Source organism: Ochotona princeps, chromosome 2 (genome assembly GCF_030435755.1).
Source record: "Ochotona princeps isolate mOchPri1 chromosome 2, mOchPri1.hap1, whole genome shotgun sequence".
NCBI classification, from domain to species: domain Eukaryota; kingdom Metazoa; phylum Chordata; class Mammalia; order Lagomorpha; family Ochotonidae; genus Ochotona; species Ochotona princeps.
Genome location: NC_080833.1, coordinates 89206207 through 89229085, shown reverse-complemented (window position 1 = coordinate 89229085; position 22879 = coordinate 89206207). Strand labels below are relative to the sequence as shown.

At 38.4% G+C, this 22879-nt stretch overlaps 1 pseudogene; it reads left to right on the top strand.

Annotated features, from left to right (window-relative positions):
- Positions 1 to 22391: 22391 nt before the first annotated feature.
- Positions 22392 to 22511, top strand: LOC118758638 (U4 spliceosomal RNA; annotated as a pseudogene).
- Positions 22512 to 22879: the final 368 nt, after the last annotated feature.

Below are 22879 nucleotides of genomic sequence, written 5' to 3'. Positions count from 1 at the left end.
TATTTATATATGATTTATATAAATCGTTTACTAACAATCCAGAAGATAACTTTGTAATATATACTATATGTCAGGGATAGTAGTAAAACATGCAGTACATAATAACAAACCCTTAGTAATCATGTTAACTCATGACATAGGATAAATTTGCAGTTAGGTACAATGTTTGGAAAGTCCCATCAGAGAGGTAAACGCAAGATGGAGAATGTGATTCTTCCTTTTGTATAGTAACATGGTGATGCTGATGTGGTGGATGCTGTTGCATAGGGCAGGGTTACATTACCCCATATGGAACTGTATTATACGTTAGGAAAGAATGTCTCTCCTTCTAAGAAAGAATCTTGATTAAGGGACTAAGGGCATATAGAGAGTTGAATGACTAATAAGTTTCATCCCTGCATGCATCCTTTGGTGAAGGTCTGTCCCACAATATATTCAATTCATACAAAAAATCTGAAGCATTAGGTATTAGGTTACCTAATTATTAGGTATTAGGTTAGGGAATCTAACTTACTTTTGTTTGGCTGATGGTGTTAAAGGTCTTTGCCACTTTTTTCATAGCTAATTGACAGATGGTTTAGCAAACTATCGGTGTGATAGCAGAAAGATTTACTTATTGTTTATTGCAAGTCAGAGTTACAGAAATACAGTGTAAGAGAGAGATAGACCTTTCACATATTGGTTTACTCTCCACATGGCTGCAGTGGTTGGCACTGGGCTGATCGAAAGTCAGAAGCCAGGAGATACTTTTGGGTCTCTACAGGGGCCCAAGAGTTTGGGCCAACATCTGTTGCTTTTCCAGGAGCATTAGTAGGGAATCAGATCAGAAGTGGAGTAGCTAGGGCAGAAACCAGCAACCATATGGGATGCTGGCTGTAAAGACAGCAAATTAACACCATCACCACCACCCCATAAAATCATTCTCTCTTTTTAAGATTGATATATTCGTTTATTTGAAAGGCAGAGTTAGATAAGAATTTTCTATTTACTAAAGAACACCCTGAATGTTGTAGTAGCTAATGTTGGGTTAGTCTTATGTTAGAGCTATGAACTCCCTCAGGGTTTTCCATGTGGTTGCAGAGGCCCCAAATTTAAGACATTTCCACCTTTTTCCTAGGTGCATTACCAGAGAGCCCAGCTGGAAGTGGAACAGCTGAGACTTGACCAGGCACACATATGGGATGCTAAACACAGAGGCAACTGCTGAACTTGCTGCATCACAGCACCAACCGTGGTCAAGAGTCTCTTCATCTGTTCTGCTGAGTATGCAGAATTCTGAGTATCTCAGAATCTGATTAGCTCTTTGGAGATCAAAAAATCATGCTTAAACTCAACAGTCAATGACTTCACCATACCTATGCAGAATCTTAAGAAAGTCTCTAGTGCTTTACCCTAAAATTAAAAAAAAAAAAAAGAAAAGAAAAAAGAAACAAAATCATCCTATTCATTAAGTCACTACCAAGAGCTGATTTTTCTCATATTGATCATTTTTTTCATTATCCAGCCCCAAAGTTGCAGGTAGAATACCTGAGTGGTTTGAATGTTTAAACATCATCAAGTTTGAGTTTCATTACTTCTGAATGCTCATGTAAAGAATGCTACACATTATCATTACTGTATCTGTCCTGAGATTAATGTAAATTAAATTCTTACACTAGTAACTAAGGCTTATACAGGTCAAATATTCACAAGGTCATGCAATTAGATAGTGACAGAAATAACTGACTGATTGAAGCACTTGGTCTTTATATACATATAAATATATTTATGAAGTGAATAAACACTTTGTAGTGTTTATAAGGTGCCAATCCCTTAGTCTGTCAAATTACTTTTTAAAGATTTGTTTATTTTTATTAGAAAGTCATATTTACAGAGACAAGGAGATACAAAAAGAAAGATCTTCCATCTGCTGACCTCATTGGCCAGAGCTGAGCCAGTCTGAAGCAAAGAGTCAGAAGCTTCCTCTGTGTCTCCCATGTGGGTGCAGGGTCCCAAGCTTTGGGCCATCGTCTACTGCTAGCCCAGGCCACAAACAGGGAGCTGGGTAGAAGTGGAATAGCTGGAACATGAATCAATTCCAATATGGTATTGCCAGTGTATGCAAGGTGAACACTATAGCCACAAGGCTACCTTATAGGACCCTGCCAAGCAGGTTTGGTGTGATTTAAATACAGTTTTTTAAAAAATGTTTAATTTTTTTTCTTTATTATTATTATTATTTTAATCTATTTTATTGTGTTGTTGTTGACAATCTTTATATAGTTAATTACAGTTAAAGAAAGAAAAAGAAAAAAAAAGGTTCAGGGGGTATAGGGAAGTGGGTAATACTATTATGTCCATATTGTTTCCATCATGTATCTGAGGTAAAGGGGGATATTGAGGGAGAAGCCCCACCCAGTTTCCCACCCACCCCGAGTCCCGGATGTGGGGCATGCTCTGAGATATGTGCTCGAGTGGTGTTAATAGTTCTCCAGTTATGAATCGCTGCCAGTTTCGCTCGATGAGGTCGTCCACTGATTGATATGGTCCATCATAAAGTCTCCGTTTGCCCCATATTTCGCTGCCAACATATAGCTGAGATGAATGATTGATCTGCTCTGTCTTCTGTCTTTTCTTGATTAGAGTTCTGAGTCCAGCAGTTCGATTGGGGAGATCTCCAAAGAAACTTTGAGGTATTCCCAGACTAGTTTCTTGTATGTTCTAGCAAGCACAGGGCCCGGCACAGTCCATCACCACAATCAGCTGGTGGTTTCAATTGCTGGGTTGGTTCTGTTTTCAGTCCCGAGTTGCACTGGAACCAATGGGTGTTGCAGTTCAGTCTGGTTCTGCCCAGCACGTACTCAGCCCTCACACAAACCAGTGGGTGCTGCAGCCTAGTCGGGGTGACCCACAATAACCCCCACCAGGCCCGCCCCCTACCCTGGTTTGCCAGTATGTGTAGCAGACCAGTCTGTCCCTCATCCCATTTGGCTCTGGCACTGGTCAATGGGTATTAAAGCTTAGTTCTATCTAACCAACTCACCCATCCAGCCCTCACGGGTGTTGTTGAGTGCCTCTCTATCTAGCCATCCCAGCCCCCGTCCTAGTTTTCATGCCCTCCCACGGGAATAGTGACCCAAGAAGGGGGAACCCACTTTTTCCCTCTCAGGTCTCTCAGTCCCGGTTTATGCACTCTTTAGGTGGTTCTGTGATTTGACTTGACAGAATTAGTCCCCAGTGCCAGCTTCTGCGGCTATGCCCAAACATCCCTCACCCACTCTAATTTATGCTTGCACCAGCAGGAATAATCAGCCCAGCCTGGCTTTTCCCTGATCTAGTCCACATGCAGCGCACAGGTGTTGTAGCCTTGCATAGTCTAGTCTGTCTCTATCCCAGCCCACGCTCCCCATTGGGAGTAGCTGTCCGGCGAGGGAACCACCCCCTGATCCCCCCGCCAGTTCTGCCCCTCCCTTCCTTCCTGGATCTCACGTGTGCTGGTTGGGTGCTGCATTCATATCTAGTACAGGCAACCACGCCCTGGCATTCCATAATGTGTACTGGTTTTGTCGCGACCAAACCCGGCTCATCCCACACTCTGATCTGGTGATCGGATTTGCCAGTGGGTGACATGAACTGATTCAGCCTGGTCTGCTCCTGACCCATGCTGAATGTGTGCCAGTGGGAAACTTTCCATGGCCTATTCTGGACTGTTTCTTATCATGCTTCTTGTGCTTACCTGCAGGGACTGTATCCTGCCAGAGGAGTTGCCCAGGCTCCTCCATCAGAACCCCTCCCAATGCCAGATTTTGCGCATGCCAGGGGGTTCTTGAGCCAACCCAACTCAGTTCACCTCCTGTCCTAGCAGGGACAGTGGCTTTTCCTGGCTGGCTTTCACCCCATTCTGGTTCTTGTTGTTGGATGTTTCAGCCCGGCCATGGCTCGTCCATACCCACATACAGCTCACGCATGGCTCAGAAGGGGGTTGAGACCCAGCCTAGTCAGTCCCACATCTACCCTCTGGTTCTCCATGACACCAGATGGTGTTGGGGTCTGAACTGGCCTGGTGCATCCAATCCCAGCCCACACTAGTGCCTCGGGTGACTACAACTGTTTCCTAGATAGAACGCAGCTCCAATTCTAGCACATACGCCCCTTGGTGGGAACCTCAACTTAGTTAGGGTGTCCCGTTACCTCCCCGATTGGGCTTGTTCCTAGCTGTAAATCATGCACCTGCCCGTGGTTGCTCTGAGGACCAGTAGGTGCAAGAGCCTAGCTCGGTATGACCTGTGCTCCATGCTGGTTTCTAGTTTTGCTTGTAGACAAAGGTTTGCTCAGTCCTGCCCAGTACATTGCGTTCCATTACCAATTTACACATTTTGGAGCTACTATGCCCTGCTTGTCCGACCCCCAGATCTGGACGACGTGTTCACCAGCGAGAGCTATGACTCGCCAGGGGAGCTTCCCAAGTACCTCCACTTGATCCACTCCCAAACCCAGTTTACATACATGCCATTGGTTTTTAGGCCAGTGCCCGGTGTACTCTGGCCTCCCATTTGGCCTTGTATGAGCTGGTGAATGTTGCAGCCCGGCCCACCCCACAACCTAATCCGGATGCACATTTGGGTGCTGCTGCCTTGCCCAGTCCAGTCTATGGTGGATCCCTTTACCTGTGATTGATGGCAGGCTCCTTGGTCACACCTAGCTTAGTCCATAACCACCTAAACTTTAGGTTTACCGGTGGGGCTAAACTTTCTACAGAGTGTGGCCCACACATCCTGCACAGAGTCCAACCCAGGATAAGGTTCTAGAGTGCTAGTTAAAATTATGGACCTGCCTAATGTGACTAGTCTCCTGAACCAACATCATGTCAGGCAAAAAAATATCCTGCTAGACAAGCCGGGGCTTATCTTTTCCATTATAGGTGTTCAAAGCTCAGCATTATTGAGTGATTAGAAGTTCTCCAAAAGAAGAGTTACTGGCATTGGGAATCTTTAGGATTGACTCAGAACCCAGAAACAGTGGGGTCACCCTAGAGCTATCTAAACAGCGATTCGGACATCCATTACTCCAGAGCTCCCCGGCCGGGCTGCCAGCAGGCACAGCCTGCAACCACATGGTGCACTGGCCGCCCTGGGTGAGGCCGAGGACTCGTTCACTGCCTTGCGGCCGTGTCTTTGGCGTGAGCCCCCAGCATTGGGTCCGACCCGGCAGGGGCACCCCCCACAGCCGCCACACTGTGAGGAGCGGCAGTTGCCCCCAAACCCAAGCCCGAACCCCTCCCAAACTCACCTAGCTGCCAGATATTAGCAGCTGGGTGGAGCTAGGAATTTTAAACCAGTTCCCAAGTTCTTATTATTAGTAGTATTATTTTATGATACAGTTCCAAAGAGCCAGGGATTTCCAGTACTTTCTCCCCTAATCCCTTCCCTCACCCCACAGAGTTCTCCCATATCATTACACCAGCATAGTTCCTCATAAACAGTCATAAGTCCATCATTTTGGGCATGGACACTGGCAGAGAGTCCAGCATCCCATTATCAAGATGCATCCAACGGTTTCACTGGCAATCCATCATTGATCTGGAAGTAGAGATGAATACGCACCATATCCTCACATCTGGACATGCTAATCTCCAATACACAGTCACTATAAATCCTCCCCAATGAAAATCACAACAAAATCAATAAAATGATGAAAAACAGAAATTTACAATGTCATGAAGTTAAACAGCATGCCACTGGATGTGATATTCTCCTTTAGACACTTGTTATACATCCTCTTAAATGAAAAGGCACAAGACAAAATCAAGAACAGAAAGAAAAAAAAGAAATTTACAATGCCATGATATTAAATAACATGTTACTGAATGACCAATGTGTCACTGAAGAAATGAAAAATAAAATCAAGAATTTTCTTGAAGAAAATGATGCTACTGCATGATCTATGAATCATTGAAGAATTTAATGAGAAGAAAACTATTTTGAAGAACTGAAATTTAAAACAAATCACTCAAATCAGTGAGATACAGCTTCTGCTTAACTTTGTTGATGAGATATATCTTCTATAGCAGCAAATTAAAAATTCAGTCGAAAGTTTCAATAATAGAATAAAGGAGGCAGAAAGAATCTCAGAATTGGAAAATATCTCTTATCAGAATGGGGAAACAATCAAAAAGCTGAAAGCAGAGCTTGGTCAAACTAAAAAAAGTATTCAAGAATTAAGAATTAAGACATATTATTAAAAGACCAAATATTAGAGTTATGGGAATTCCAGAAGGTACTGAAAGAGAAGCTGGGTTTTAAAATGTATTTAATGAAATAATAAAAGAAAATTTCCCTAATCTGGAGAACAAATTGGGAAACAACATCTAGGAGTGACACAGAACTGCCAACAGGCTTGACCAAAAGTGATTTTCACTACAACGCAAGATAATCAAGTTCTCTTCAAATGAACATAAGGAAAAGATCCTTAAATGTGCTCATGAAAAAAAAAGCATTAATTGACAGAGGAATAGCAATTAGTTCACAGCTGGTCTCTCACAGGAAACTGTATAGGCCAAAAGAGAATGAAGTGACATATTCCAGATTCTAAAAACAGAAACAAAAAAATCCACAAAAAACAAAAACAAAAATTGTCATCTCAGAATTACGTATCCAGCAAAGCTTTCCTTTGATTTTGAAAATAAAATAAAATTCTTCCACAGTTAAAAAAAAATGCTCAAAGAATGTACTTCTTTTAAACCTGCTACAACTGATAAAGATGTTCTCTTGACCAAGAAGAGGAATAGCGCCCACCAAAACCAAAGTCAACTGTGAAGAACACCCCAGTAAAATAACAACAGAAGACTAAATCAATGAGCATCACTGCTAAATGACAGGACCAAATTACCACCTATTCATATTAACCCTGAATGTAAATGGCTTAAACTCATCTATCAAATGTCATCAATTAGTAGACTAGAAACACAATTTTAAATGAAACCATTTATTTTATTTTAATTACAAAGGCAGATATACAGAGAGGAGGAGAAGCAGAGGGGAAGATCTTTCATCCGATGATTCACTCCCTAAGTGATCACAATGCCTGGTGCTGCGCTGATCAGAAGCCAGGAGCCAGGAACTTCTTCCAGGTCTCCCACACGGGTGCAGGGTGCCAAGGCTTTGGGCCATCCTCTATTGCTTTCCCAGGCCACAAGCAGGGAGCTGGATGGGAAGTGGGGCCACTGGGATTAGAACTGGTGCCCATATGGGATCCTGGCACGTTTTAGGCAAGGCCACCGCGCTGTGCCCATGAAACCATTTCTTATAAATGGGATATATGTTTAAGTGTGAAGCCAAAACTTCTTTTTCTAAAGAATGTACCAAGTCGCTAACATCGTGAACTTACAGATTCTCAATCTGTGTCCTTCAGTGTTAACATGTGCTCCCTCACGTTTCTGTGCTATTTTGGTTACAGTAGACTGTAAGAAATACATAAGATCACTTCAAACGTTCATGGATTTAATAACAACATTTTAGTATCTTAAACTTTTGAAATCTACACATTTTTCATAATTTTCTTTAATATTCTTTGTATGCGTATCTTTCAAAATTTTGGGCAAACAAAATAAGATCCTTTTTGAATTTTATGTTCCATGAACTTTTGACGTCATCTCACTTGAAGTTACAGCTGTAGCGACTAAAAAGTTGTAAGCTAATCATATTCGTGTGTCAAATATTTCAATGAAAGTAAAAAAAATGAATATTTCAAATTCTAATGAAGTTTGTTAAACATCAGTTTTTTTGTTGTTGTTGTTGTTGCTGTTGTTTTTCGTGAGCCGCAGCACGCACTCTACACATGAAACCCACTACACAACAAACGGGGCTATAATCCATAATATGTAAGTCTTCAGAAAAACCGTAACAACAAAACAAACCAACCAGTCAAGAAATGGGTGAATGACATGAGCAGATATTTTTCAAATTAACAAAACCAAATGGCTAGCAGACATATAAGAAATGTGAGGCCTGAGTGTGTAGTGGGCAGGACTGGGCTGACGCACAACACTGATTGGTTTGCATAGAGATGGGGCTGGAGAAAGAACTGACCCAGAAATTATAGTTACCACATAGGCTGATGTATGTGATGTACTTTATCAGACCCCATACTGGAAAATACACATAAGAATCAGGTCTGGGATCACCACAGACAAGCTCTCTTTGTGGATCTTCCCTCAACTGAGCCACTAGACTCAAAACTCCAACCATGGAGAGAACTGCATGATTGGTGGACCAATGATGGAATGCATATGTCAGAACTAGGTCTCTTTATCAGAAAAGGTGGAACAGTGCACAGCAGGCCCAGATGCACATGGATAGATCAGGCCGTTGGGTTCTGCAGAAGACATTTTGTGCCATAGCAGAGGAAGTGGAGCAGAAAAAAATGGGCGACCACCCCAGCCAAATGATGCCAGGAAATATCTGGGTGAATAAGACTCTAGGGTGGACTAAGTCTGCCAATGGACCTTGGACAGTTTTCCTCATCCTTGGATTGGAGTGACTGACAGCATCTTAGAACTATCAAAACCACTTAAGCAGATCCTTTGGAGTGTTCTCCATGTTAGAGACCCTGGGCTCTTATTGGGTGAATCTTCCCCATTATGGGTATTGGGGTGGCTGGGAGGCTGGGTGTGGTTTCCCCATTTGTTTCCCTCCTTCCCCCATATATAGGAGGAAGAAAAACACAGGAATTTGAAAGCAATGGTCTCATTTACTTTCCCTTAACCCTCGATCTTTCCCACACTGATCAACAATGTAAACACCACAAAAAAGTTAAAATGAAAAGCTTAACATGTAAATAAATACATAATACATACATAAATAAATAAAATTCATTTCTTTGAGATTTTTTTTAATATACAGTGAGGGGAAATCATTTACTTTGTTTTTTTTTAAAGATTTATTTATTTTTATTGGAAAGGCGGATATACAGAGAGGAGGAGAAACAGAGAGGAAGATCTTCCATCCAATGGTTCACTTTTCAAGTGGCCATAATGGCTGGAGCTGAGCCAATCTGAAGCCAGGAGCCAGGAGCCAGGAGCCAGGAGCCAGGAGCCAGGAGCTTGTTCGGGTGCTGGGGTCCGTGTGATGGGTGTGGAGGACAGGAAGGTGTGAGGAGTGTTGTTCCATTGCTGGCAGGGCCGCAGGGAACCTCCTGCTGTGCAGCAGGGCTCCGGTGGGAATGTCTCTAGATCACCTCAATGCAGCTCCGCCTCCCTTTGCATGGACACCGGACTATCCCACTCAGATTTCTGTAATTTATTTAGGCATTGTCTGCCTCTGCAGAGTTAACAGTTAATGTATAGTATCAATGCAAGCTTGGAAGCTAATGTTGCTGATATAGCTTTTAGCCAAAAAGTTTCTCACTATTGCTGCTACGGCTGCCCTCTTTAATCCTATGCTAATCAAAGGCATAGCAGTTACCTTTGTTTAGAATCCTCTTCCCCTACTGACCATATGCTAATCAAGGGTGCTAGTCTCCAGGTATAGGGGAAACCCATCCTTTCCCTCTTTCTTTGATCTTTGGGTCCTGCCTCCTGTGTTACATTTCCTCCCTTAGCTGATTCAAGACCAGTTGTAGAATGAGGATTGTAGTAGGAATGTGTTACTGATTGATAGGCGCCAGCATGGATAACATCCTGCCTTAGGTGAAACAAACAGCAGAATTGGCTTTAGTAACACCCACTTGACCATGACGTAAAAGGTCTGAGCCAGAGTTTAACCGATTCTGTATAAATAAAGTGGACAGCTTTACTGCGTCATCCACAATCATCATGGAATCCTAGTGGTCCGTCTCTTTCTTTCTCTCTTTGCGCCGACTCCACGCACGCTTCGTGAGCTCCGAACCTAGGCCGGAGCTGGACTCCAGCATTCTGGGTCTCCCACATGGCTGCAGGGTCCCAAAGATTTGGGCTGTCCTCAACTGCTTTCCCAGGCCACAAGCAGGGAGCTAGAAGGAAAGTGGAGAATCCAGGATATGACCCAATACCATAGGGGATTTTGGTGCGTTCAAGGCGAGGACTTTAACTACTAGGCTATTGCGCCAGGCCCAAGAAATCATTTACTTTCAATGAGATAGTCTAGTTTTATAGATTAATGTGAGTTCATTCCAAACGTAAGCTTTATCATTATAGTCAATTAACTTCTTACTCTTTGTCTTAATTCTGGAAGTGATAAGGAAATCATTCTGTTACTTCATTTGATCTAAAAAACATTTCTGAGATAGCAATTACCATACAGAGATTATTGGATTCATTGCACTTTGCCAGGCTTGAGGAGACAACATGTTATCCAATATAAGCAGAATTTTCCTTAATGGATTTAATCTGGTGGCTATGACCTTTATAAAGTATAATAGAACTAAGGTTTTAGCATTCATCTGATACAATAACTGCACTGACTAGGAAAAGAGCTTCGGTTAATACACTTATTAATGCAGTCAGATTGTATTGTTACTGAAAGTACAAAAAACAAATATGGAGCCTGAATTTAACACACTAATATGAGTTTTACACAAGCTAAATTTCAATCATTTTATTTTTTGTATCCGTCTTGATTATTTTTTAGTCAGCTGTTTATTTTCAGTCATCTGTTTATTCATATTTGAAAGGCATTATTTCTGATATTGCTGTGCTTATTTAGTTGAGAGAAACAGGTAGTGAGATTTGATTCGTCATCCAGATGCTCATAGCAGAGCAGAAAGAGTTGCTCTACTCCAGGTGAAGCCAGAGTTGAGAATTCAGTGAGGATAGTTGTGAGTGGCAGTGAACTTTGAGCTGTTAACTGGAGCATCAAGGGCACGTAATAACAGGAAGAGATAAAGGGGAGTGGAGCTAGGACTCAGCCCACTGTCTCTAAAAGCAAGTCCAGCTTTAAAAAGTGGCTTCTTAACAGCTGCACTATCTATTCCTCACAGTTTACCCAGCTGATTTATTGCCACTAAATTTATTTCCATTACATATGCATATTAATTATTTTAAATTATGAGTTTAAATAAGATCAGGTCTGAAAGTTTTATGTGCGTCCATACTTCTGCATTTGACACTGATGAATGAAATGTTGTTCTTCAGAATTTTCACTAAATCTCTTGAATTTTTATTTTTCATATTCCCAAGGTGGTACATACTGTCACTTAGAACACTGGAAATAAAATTCAACAATATTTATCTTAGTTATTTTTCATTTATGATAAATATCCTTAGATTCTTAGGATGTAAGAAAGCTGTAAAGCCATACATAAAAACTATAAGACTCTGTATAAACACTCATGGGTTTAGATATTTTTATTTTCATTTCTTGAAAATAGATTTTTTTCCTCTTATTAAATTCTTAACTGACTCACAGGTCATACAGTAGCATAATTTTCTTTAAAAAAGTTTTTGATTTTTTTTCCATTTCTTCAGCTACACATTAGTCATCTTGTAGCATGTTATTTAACTTCATGGCATTGTATATTTCCTGTTTTTCTTCCGGTTGTTGATTTTTAGTGGCTTTTAATCTAATGGGATGTGTAGTAACTGCATATTAGATTTTCGTATCCAGATGTGAAGATACAATGGAGCATGTATCTCTACTCCCAAATAAAAAATGGAATCCCCAAAAAACTGTTTAATATATTTCGACCCTAGGATGCTGGACTCTGCCATTGTCCATATGTGCAATGTCTGGATACACTTAATAGCAGGATAATGGACTTATTACTGTTTGTGCAGGACTATGTTGTTGTAATAATACAGGGGAGATCAATTGGGGAATAGGGGATTTGGAGTTGGGGTAAGAGAACAGTATCATATGATAATTTTAAAAATATTTAAGTAGCAATGTATAAAATTATGAAACTGTCCCGACCTGCAGGACATGACACTCAAACCCAGAGGGTGGACTGGGAATGCCAGGCTGCTAGCCCCGGGCTGCTGGCCCAAGAAACACACGGACACACGTACTTGGTGGAAAAGAGTGCCTCCTGCTCTTTATTTTACTCCTTATATATATACCTTCTCTAGGGGAGGAGGAGAAGGGGAGGGGTTTCCTGGAACTAATTATCTTCACTGAAGCAGGGAAGGAAGCAATCATCTATACTGAAACAGGGGAGGAACTAATCATCTGAACAGGAACAAGGGTGGATATTCTGTTCTGCTTGTTCTATACAGGATGCTCTGGCCTAATATCCTGCTTGCTGTGGCCCTGCTTACCCAAGGCAGGCTTTGCAATACAACAGGTTGTCAGGCATGCCAAGTCTAAGGCCCATAAGTCTGTGGCTCCTAACATGAAACTAATAATGCATAATATATAACATGACTCAGTTTCAAAATCTATATATATTATATGTAATACATGGTAATATAAAATATGTAATACAATATATTTGATATATGTGCATAACACAGTTTTACAATTTATAATTATATATTTATAATATATAACTATATAAAGTTTAAATGTTCATATATAGTTACTTACATATAAGTTTCTTATACTATATATAAAATTATAAGGCTATATATAATACATAATATATATCATATAGATATAACTAGTTTTATAATTTATACATACAATATCTAATATATACATAGTTGTGTAATTTGCATATTATATGTTTGTAAAATGTAAAACTATAGTTTTATAATTTTATATATAGTTGTATATTTATAAATACACACATATATCTGCATACATACTTATATGTATATACGTGTATATATACTTATATGTATATGTAAGTACACACATGTATACATACACATATGTATATATAAGTGCACACACATATGTGTGTGTGTGAGTATGGCAAAGCTATTGATATTGTCAATCACAGAAAAACAACTAAAATCTTAAAAATGTACTTTGTATTACACCAAGCTGCTAAAGAATAATACCATTGATTTGATATTCTTGAAGATTCAGTCCCTTAAATCAATAATTGAAACAGATACCTTAAGGTATAATAGGCACGTTGCCTCAGGACCCTGGGCTGATTTTGGGTAGACATGCCCCATCCCTGGGTACGGGGACGTTGGGCCGCTGGGTATGGCTAATCGCCTCTCTCCTCCCTTTCCCCAGGAACAGAAGAAATAGAAAATTTGGAAACAATGATCAAACTAACTTTTCCTTGAGCCTTGAACCTTCCTATTCTGATCAACTATGTAAACAGCATCAAAAAATATAAAATAAAGATATAATCTGCAGAGTAAGCCTTTCCCCTATTTCGAGAATTTGAGAGGTCAGGCATGCCAGAGTTGGCTTAGACTGATGCAGCCTGGAATCCATCTGCATTTTCCTCATGAGTAGCAGGGAGCCCAGCACTTGTACTGGTCTGGGCTGCTTTTCCAGGGGACTGCCAGAAGATGCCCTCCAGGATTTAAATGTTCCAAAAGGTGCCAGGGTCACCGAGGGTGAAGGCGATGATGTCCTTCAGGCTAAAGAACCACCAGAGACAAGCTGGTGAGGAACGCCCGCTTTATCATGCACAAGTTAAGAGTTTTATACGCTAGGGAAGTGGAGGGCAGGAGGGCGTCTTCCAGCAGGCCCCCCCACACTAGTATATTCCCCTTGATCTTCTAGTCATGTCACAGGTCCTGCTCCGTGTGTGGGGCTGGAAGCTGTGCTCAGGTCTTGGGCAGGGAAGTCTAAGTCACATCCACCAGGTAGCAGGCTGAGAACTGGTGGTGATTGCCCATAAGCACACCTCCCCAAAAATGGACGTCCGTACATTAAGCAAGAAGTTTTACAAACGACATTTAATAATGGCTTAACAATAATAATGAAAAGGGACTTCGTGCCTGAAATATATAAATAATTAACCAAATTAACAGCAAGTATACAAGCTGATTAAAACTATGAGAACTCTGAAATTTCCAAGACAAGTGGCTCTTGTCAGGAGCCAAGATTCTCCTGCGAATCTCCTAAATGTGTGAAAGATTTAAGAAATTGAGTTATCGTTGATCTCCCCCAGTGCATCAGCTGAATGCCCCATCAGATTAGAGCATCTTGGTTTTGAACTGGCATTCTAATACAGGTGCTTAACATGCTGCACAGAATGTATGTCTTTAACATTTGCAAAAGGTATAAACCTAGGAATGGTTAAGGGGGATAAGCAATCCCTCTCTTAATAGTAATAAACGTATGTGTAGAGTCTGCAGTCGTATCTTATCACTAGGACATATCTTATGTTGTTAACTGTGTACTTCAATATGCATGTAGTAAAATTTAAGTGACATTCTATTTTTGTGAAAATGGATACAAAGCAGTGAAATAAATGACTGCAAGATTTTGCATATATAAGAACAAAATAGCCATAACATTTGGTGAAAATGTAAATTGAGTATGTTCTCTTGGTGGATGCATATTAACTATGTATGCTTGCCTTTTATTAAACAAGTGGAAAGTTTGGGAAGGGATGATCATTGAAAGGTCATTAATCATTGTCTTCTGAATTTTCTATTATGGCAAATGATGTTCCGCTTGATAAAAAATGTGCAAAGGTGTTTAAAAAATCCATTTTAGCTTCAAGAGAGAATGAGAAAGGTAGGCGTGACTGAAATAATTTAGAAAATAAGTATGTAGAAACTTACTATGAAACCAAGTAAAGAATCAAAATAACAACTAGAGAAGATATTGAGATAAGAGGTTTTACAAAAGAAAGGTGTTTTGCACCATTTGCATATCAAGAAAAACAACCAAGTACTAACTGTAATAAGAATAAAAATAGAAGAAAGAAATGCTCTTGCAATTCCCTTGAGTAGAAAAAGGGATGATGGAGTTTTCCAAATGTGGAACACAGAGCATGGAGAGCTATCCATTACAGGAAATGTATCATAGAGCAAATGCAAAGGTACAAATTCAATGACATAATTTGTTAAGAAAATTTCTGGAAAGGCTTCTTTTGACTTCGATTTTCTCATTAAAATAATAACTATAATATTAAATAAATAATATATGGCAATAAAAGCTAATGGAAATGTGTGTTTTCACGAACCTATATTCATCATGAAGTGATGGATTAAACATACTAGATTTCCATTTGATACTGGATATCATGAGATCAGAGACTAGTTATCTAGGTTGAAAAAATTTGCACATTTTTCTACATTTGTGTTTAGCTCTCCTGAAACAGTCAAGAGGTAGACAGACAACTCAGGATTCCTAGATTGGCATTTTCATGCAAACATTGTGAAATAGAATGAATGAAGATAATATTCATAATAGTGTATGGTACATAATGAAAGAAGTGAGGAAAATAATTAACTATAAATTTCTGAAGATAAATAAAAACTCCAGGTGGGGTAAGCAGAGTAAAAACAGGAGTATGCCAGAGAATTTTTAATGGGAGAAACCCTTAGTAATATGTTTTAGAAATAATGCTATTGGGCCCAGCATGGTAGCTTAGCAGCTAATGCCCTCGCCTTGCATGCACCAGGATCTCATATGGGCACTGGTTCGAATCCCAGCAGCCCCACTTTCTATTCAACTCCCTGCTTGTGGCCTGGGAATGCAGTCAAGCATGGCCCAAAGCCTTGGGATTCTGCATCTGCGTGGGAGATCCAGAGGAGGTTCCTGGCTTCTGGCTTCAGATTGGCTCAATTTCAGCTGCTGAGGCAGCATGGGGAGTGAATCAATGGATGGAATATCTTCTCTGTCTCTCCTGCTTTCTGCATATCTGAGCTTCCAAAAAAGTAAACGAAAAAAAAAATGCCACTAAGTGTAAAGGAGAAGTCTAAGCCACAAGGAAGCAGTGAAAAGAGATAGTAAGAACAAAAGGAAGGCCATGTTTAAAATGTGATAGATTGCTGAAGGACTGCACTATTGTAATAATATAGGGTAAAACAGTTGGGGGGCAGGGAAGCTAGGAAGGGTAGAATAAGTCCCTGAACCTATGGAACTTGGTAATGAAAATAAAACATTTTTAAAAAGTTGATAGATTTTTAAAAAGTTATGTAAAACTAAATACAGGTAGTATTATAATTGAATTATTATTTGAAGCTATGAACTTCAAACTTTATGGATTTTATAATGGGGATATTTTCCTCTGGATGGAGACTATTGTTGATCTGTAACTAACATTCCCCTACTTATTTTAACCATGGCAAGAGGGACTGCATGGTTGACTGATAGACCGCTCACAGGAAAGTCAAGTTTCAAAAAAAGACAAGGTAGAAATATTTATAGAAGAGATTGAATATTTAGCAAACTATAGGCCTGTTGGTTAAAACCAGAGGATATTTGGAGATAAATTAGAATGTGTATAAATTTTCTGGAGAAGTGTTACGAATATTGGAATTGTATTTATATAGACATTAAGTAAATCATTTGTCTCATGACATTTAAGTCCATTTATCTATTTATTACACCATGAAATACACTGTTTGGTCTTGGCATTGAATTGTACATAGACTATTTTGGTAGATTATATGCACACAACATCACAAATATGACATATGAAAATATAAGACTTTACATAAGTAGATGAATTTTGTTATAAGTCAACAAAATGCCAATATTACAGATACAAAACAGGAAATTTCTCAAATCTGTGCACATCTTTTCATCCTTCTTCAAAACTCAACGTACCCCAAAGTTACCATCAAATATTTCCTGGCTTACTTCAGCTCCTGAAAAAATGAAATGAATTCCTTTTTGTATTGAACTTTCCTTACAGTAGCTAAAGAAATAGATCTCTATGTGTGAGTGCTTCAATACTTCACTTATTTATGAACATTTTATTTAAACACTAGACACACACCATAAAATACACATAAGCATAGAGATAGATGAGTTTTTGTTCCTCTTACCACACGCAAAGCCAACATCCTGAGAACAAATCACTACTACCACCCCAAACAGATAATCATTTTGTATTTCTTTATCAAAAGGCCAAGTTTGCAATGCTTCTCCAGCTTCCTGCTTCCTCCAGTTTCTTTTTCATAAAAAACACTCTAAAAACTTTTCACCCCAGTTACATCTTCATATCATACATTCTTTCTTCTTGAAATTAACAATCACATATTTATATGCAAATGCAATCCAATCACCTTATCTGAAGAAAAGTATTCTATGCCCTACCTGTGTACATCAGCACATAATAAAGTGGTACCAAGTATGTTTCACTTTTCAGTTTTCCATTTTTCAATAACTATTTCATAATATCATTCCATTGGTACAGAGCCAGCATCCTAAAGAGCATATATATCTCTGTTTTTAGCACTATATAAGCAGCTCAAGAGCATTAATTATGCACACTGTTATTCAATGAATTAATTAATTGAGCCCCTCTAAATATCTCTAAAAATATATTCATTGACACTTAAACAAAACCAGAATGGCTTAGGGTATGATTTTTGCAATGGCCAAAAATAATGGAATAATGGATAAGATAGATTTGAAAAGAATTTTTAGAGATACAATACTGAATATCCAATGAACTGATGAAATGATAAATGGAATGTATCAAGTCTCTCATGAATTCTGATATCTTTTCCCACATGAGTAAATGAACCCTAGCTTTAGGTTCTTCACATTTCACAGTTCCATTGTATGATGTACATTGGAGAAAACAACCACCTTAGACTGTTTTTAGATGTTGGCTGCTTAGTGACCTGAAAATTCACTTATAGAAAAATGTTATGTGATGGTAATTTAGACCTGGTCCACTTTAAATAGAACTCTTCCAGTGGCCCCAAAAATGTAACTCGAGTTCAGCATTTTTGGATATTAGCGCTGTAGCAAAAGGTCAGGTTTTGCTTTCCATTCTTAATTCCCTGTGTTGCTTGGGTTTCTGATTTTTGCTTTTTCTTACTTGTTTTATCTTCCTAAAAATCCCTACTGCACTCATTTTGGAGCTTTCAAAGTATTAGATATATACTAAGATATTTTGATTAATTTGAGGAATTTTTTTAATTATTAGAGATAATGGCAGATTCAAAAGCAATGGTGTTCTCTCTTGTAGCTCAGATTAAATTTATCTTCCACCTTGTCCCTTACAGGTTATGAAATCCAGCTTTTATAATCATGCAATAGAGGGAGATATGTTAAATACCCACAGCATTAATTTGTAGAACTGAATTGGTATGTTTCTGGGATATCTTTCTAAGAAATACACAACTATTCTCATAAAAGCTGATTAATTTAAGTACATGAATGCATGTCTGAGATTATGCCTGCCCAACAATTTACGTGAATTCAAATCATGAATTGTACAGAGGCATGATGTTCTTAACATTAGTTTTTTTCCTGTATCTTCTCTATGCCTTTAAAATACTTTGTTTTATATTCTTTGATATTTTATAGACTTCTTTATAATAAGCTTTTTTAACTTTCTCTTTATTACTTAGTAGAGAATTTTATTACTTTTTGGGGGGACCTCAGAGTTCATTTTGTGATATAATTGTTTTCAAATGTTCCAAGACTATGTGTATAAAGACGCAGTGTTAATATATAAAGCAAACTAATACTGAAGAATACATTCAGTAACATAAGGATTACTTCCAAAATAAGCATTATTGCTATTGCTGGTAATTAAAATAGAGAGTACTTCCTTAAACATAATATATGGAGCATAAATTAATAAATATAACTTTCAGCACATAATATATGTGCTTATGCATGTGAGTATTTTGTTTTCATTTACATTATATTATCCCTCATTTCATACTCAGTGACAGTTTATATGCCAATATCCATTCTTATGTTTCCTGACTTACATTTTAAAGAGACCCAACTTCTAGCCAAAATGTAAAATAAAATTATCCCAAACATCAAGATTAATGCTCAGTTATCAAGTAGTTTGTTCTTTCATAGTTTTAGAATTGTATCAGAATGTTGTAAGCACCTGATATAGCAGATTTTCCTTTAATATATTAAGGTTTCTTATAAAAAACTCTATTCATCAAAAACTTATGTGAATGTGCAAAAGTAACTTTGGAGCTCAATACACACTTAAATTATCTAGTATATTTAGATGTTCATTTGAACTTTAAGGTGCTAATTGAATAGAACTCTTTGCAACTCTCAGGGATTTATCAGTAACTCTGACTATAGTAGTCACTTTATAGAAATCATGAGAGAGCGATAAGAGAGACGTAGAGAGAGAGAGAGTGAGTTTTCAAATCAGGAATCTGCATTCCAAGCTTTAATTTCAATCCACAAATGCTTTCAAGCAACAGGGACTAAACCAGGCCAAAGAGAGAGTTAGGCATTATATCTTAGTTTCACATTTGGGACAAATGAAGTAATTAGGGCATATCTGTCTTCCTTTAAGGAGCATTGGAAAAAAAAATTGATCAGAAGTAAGGACTTTCTATGACTGGAACCAGTTCCTCTCATATGGAATGCAGGCATATCAAGGGAAGGCTTAAATTTCTGTCATAAATCTCATCACTAAGCCCACATTCTTAAGCAACTAGCACCCTAAATTTCATTTATTATTATTTTTTAAGATTTATTATTATTGGAAAGCCGGATATACAGAGAGGAGGAGAGACAGAGAGGAAGATCTTCCATCCGATGTTTCACTCCCCAAATGAGCCACAACGGGCCAGTGTGCGCCGATCCGATGCCGGGAACCAGGAACCTCTTCCGGGTCTCCCACGTGGGTGCAGGGTCCCAAAGCTTTGGGCCGTCTTCAACTGCTTTCCCAGGCCACAAGCAGGGAGCTGGATGGGAAGTGGAGCTACCGGGATTAGAACCAGCGCCCATATGGGATCCCAGGGCTTTCAAGGCGAGGACTTTAGCCGCTAGGCCACACCACCGGGCCCTCATTTATTATTTTTAACAGGACTTCAAATTTCAATGTTATTATAACAGCATACATGTAAAATTATTTTTTAAATTAATCATAGTTCAATGGAAGAAGAAGCAAGAGGTTGTAGGCTTTTGAGTGAATACGGATGGCATGTCATTTTACTTTTGTAATTACACAGGACACACAATTGACATCCTGTATGCCATTGATTTGTGGCTCAGTGTTGCTTCTTCCTAAAGGTGGAACTAAGTCAATTCCCAATTCACATCCTCCTAAGTGATAATACTGGCACTACTCTGTTTCCTTTAGGGCTTAATTTTGGAATGGAGAACCATGAAGCTCTATAAACAGACACAATTCCATACAAAGAAGAGTGATGGATTGGAGCAATGGTGACTAGCCAATGACTGTTAAAGAGATCTTTAAGAATACAACAGTGGTCAGTGTTGGTATTGATCACTAAACATGAGGTGTCCCAGAAAGGCCGTGACAGGAACAGTATCTTTATTATATTGGAAGCTGCATATGATGACTCACCCACCAAAACAAGTTCTTGTGCAAAACTGCTTGTAAGATTTGCTGAATATTCTTCTAGTTTACCAACAAAAGTCATCCATATGAATGAATTTTTCGCATGATTTAAAGCAACTTATAGGGCTGCTGGCGAGGGTGTCTGTTGAAAGATATGGCATCCCATACAAAACTTGCCATGGAAATACCAATAGGATATTGATTTTTGGGTGCTGACTCTTGTGGCTATCAAAGGGAACCAAATGCAGTGGTAGGGAAATATATGCAGGGCTGAATGTTTGAGTATTTACCCTGTGTTGAAATCAAGTGCAAATCATGGACTTACATGTGGCAAGTTTTGGATAAAGTATGCTTTATACCTTGTTTTTTTTTTTTTTTTTTTTTTTTACCTCTTGGCCATAGTAAAGAGGTAATGAAAACTGACAGACTCAGGAGCTAAATATTGAGAAAAGCATACTTTTAAAAACCAGCAAGTGGAACAATGGTGCCAGTATGTCCTGCTGTCCTTTTTGTTTTTCGAGTGCCTATTCCAATCATGGCTTGACATGGTGCCCAATGTCAACAGAGATCCTTGGAAAATCTTCCAGTCTTATCTTTACCAGTCAGAAAAATCTGTTAGCAGAGATAATGGGCAATTAGTGTTTAACTAGCACATGCATTCAGTGATTTATATCATATGAAAATCATTTGAATCAAAATGGACTCAGTTGACTTTCTTATGTTCTAAGGGTCAGGGCACCAACTTTGGTGTTACTGTAGGCCCCTACAGCAGGTTAGTCTCTTAGTTTCAGTTCTAAACTTAAAAGGCAAGAGTGTTTATTAATGCATGTTACCATTTGAAAAAAAAAATTAGAGTACAGGCTGTCACTTCTTTAGTAACTATTACTGGTAAGATACTCCACAATGATACATTGCAATAGTTCTAGAAGAAACTTTGATATTTAAAATTAATTTGACTTGTACCCTTCACCTACATTTTATGTTGTGAAATGTCTTTCAGATCCAAAGTGAGAAAATAAATTCTCCATTGAAATTTAACTAAATTAAATGTGTATTAAATATTCATTCACTCATTCATTCATTTGCACTGGTACATTTCAGAATAGGTAGCCTTTTGGTGAATTTGCTTCTTTACTTGAGAGACCTCAAGTCTTTTTGAAAGAAAGGTAGCAGATATTACATGAAGTATGATCATCTTGCTTTAGATTTTTGTATTTTGATGTTCAGAACAGGGAAATGAATCCAAGTGCTCTGATGGGGGGGTGCATGTATCTTACCTGGTAGGCTAAACTGAACAGTCTCTCCTTACTTCAGTTTTTTGTTTTCATTTAGGCATACTAATCCTGTGATTTTTTGTATTTGTGGTGTTGTGGAAAGTAATTGTGTTTTAAATATTTAAAATGCTGTCCTGTAAATTATGAAAGGGTTCATTCCATTCTTGGTGATGTTTTCGTGATTCATTTACATGTGCTTTTTTATTTTGAATTTACTTTTGTAATCAAAACACTTTGTCTGCATTAAAATATTTTCATTGTTACAATGTTATGCTACCTATTGCTATTTGGCAATGTGGACCATTCTTAGTTTCCTGACAGCTTGTCAACTATATAGTTTAGGAAGATTTCAAAATTTATTACCTGTTATTACTTCTGCCAATCATTCATTGAAATTTGAAAATTGATTTAAAATTGATTACTATCTGTATAATACACTGAATCTTTTAATCCAGGGTATGGTTGCACACATTTATTTATCTCAATCTTAGAAAACTTTCATATATTTTTTCTTATTGGATATTCTTGCTAACTTTATTTCTCTTAGTTTTATATTAATTATGTTCAATAGTATAGATGTGCCATGTTCTGTACTAGATATTTGCTACAATAGTGCAACTGATTTTGACATGTCTGCATTGATTTTGCAACTAGGGATTGTCTTGAGCACTCTCACTTTTCTGAAATACTTTTGTAGTAAAAATTTTGCCAGGATAACTATAACATCATTTTCAAGTTATGACAATTTAATCTCATACACTCAAACCCACATTCATCGTCATGTATGTGTATGTGTGCACACTGAGAGATTTGCATAATATATTTACTTACAGCTTTGCACAATGGCAGTAGTGTAGCCAATGAGGTGCAATTATTGCTAATTGGAAACTTTTCCCAGTATATTTACTTATATTTTCCAGAAAAAAAGTGAAAATTCTAAGTACTGTTACTATTTTAAAAATGACTGCTTTTCAAATATTATTTCATTTTCACTACTTAAAAGTAAATAGGCAGACTCCTGAATCATTGACTCACTATTCAGTTCCCCACAGTTGTTGCAGAGGACCTGAGAACTCAATATAGATCTCCAATGTGTATGACAGGGACCCACCAACTTGATCCTTCACTTCTGATTCACAGGGAGCTAAAATTGGAAGCAGAATGGAGATTCAAACTCAGGTACCTCTGTTTGGGTTGTGGACATTCAAGCAATATCTTAACGTCAGAGCCAAATATCAGCTCCTTGGATAGTTTGATTCAGAATTTAACGAGGTTCTTGAACAATGTGTAAATAAACTATTTTCTATGGATTAACAGAC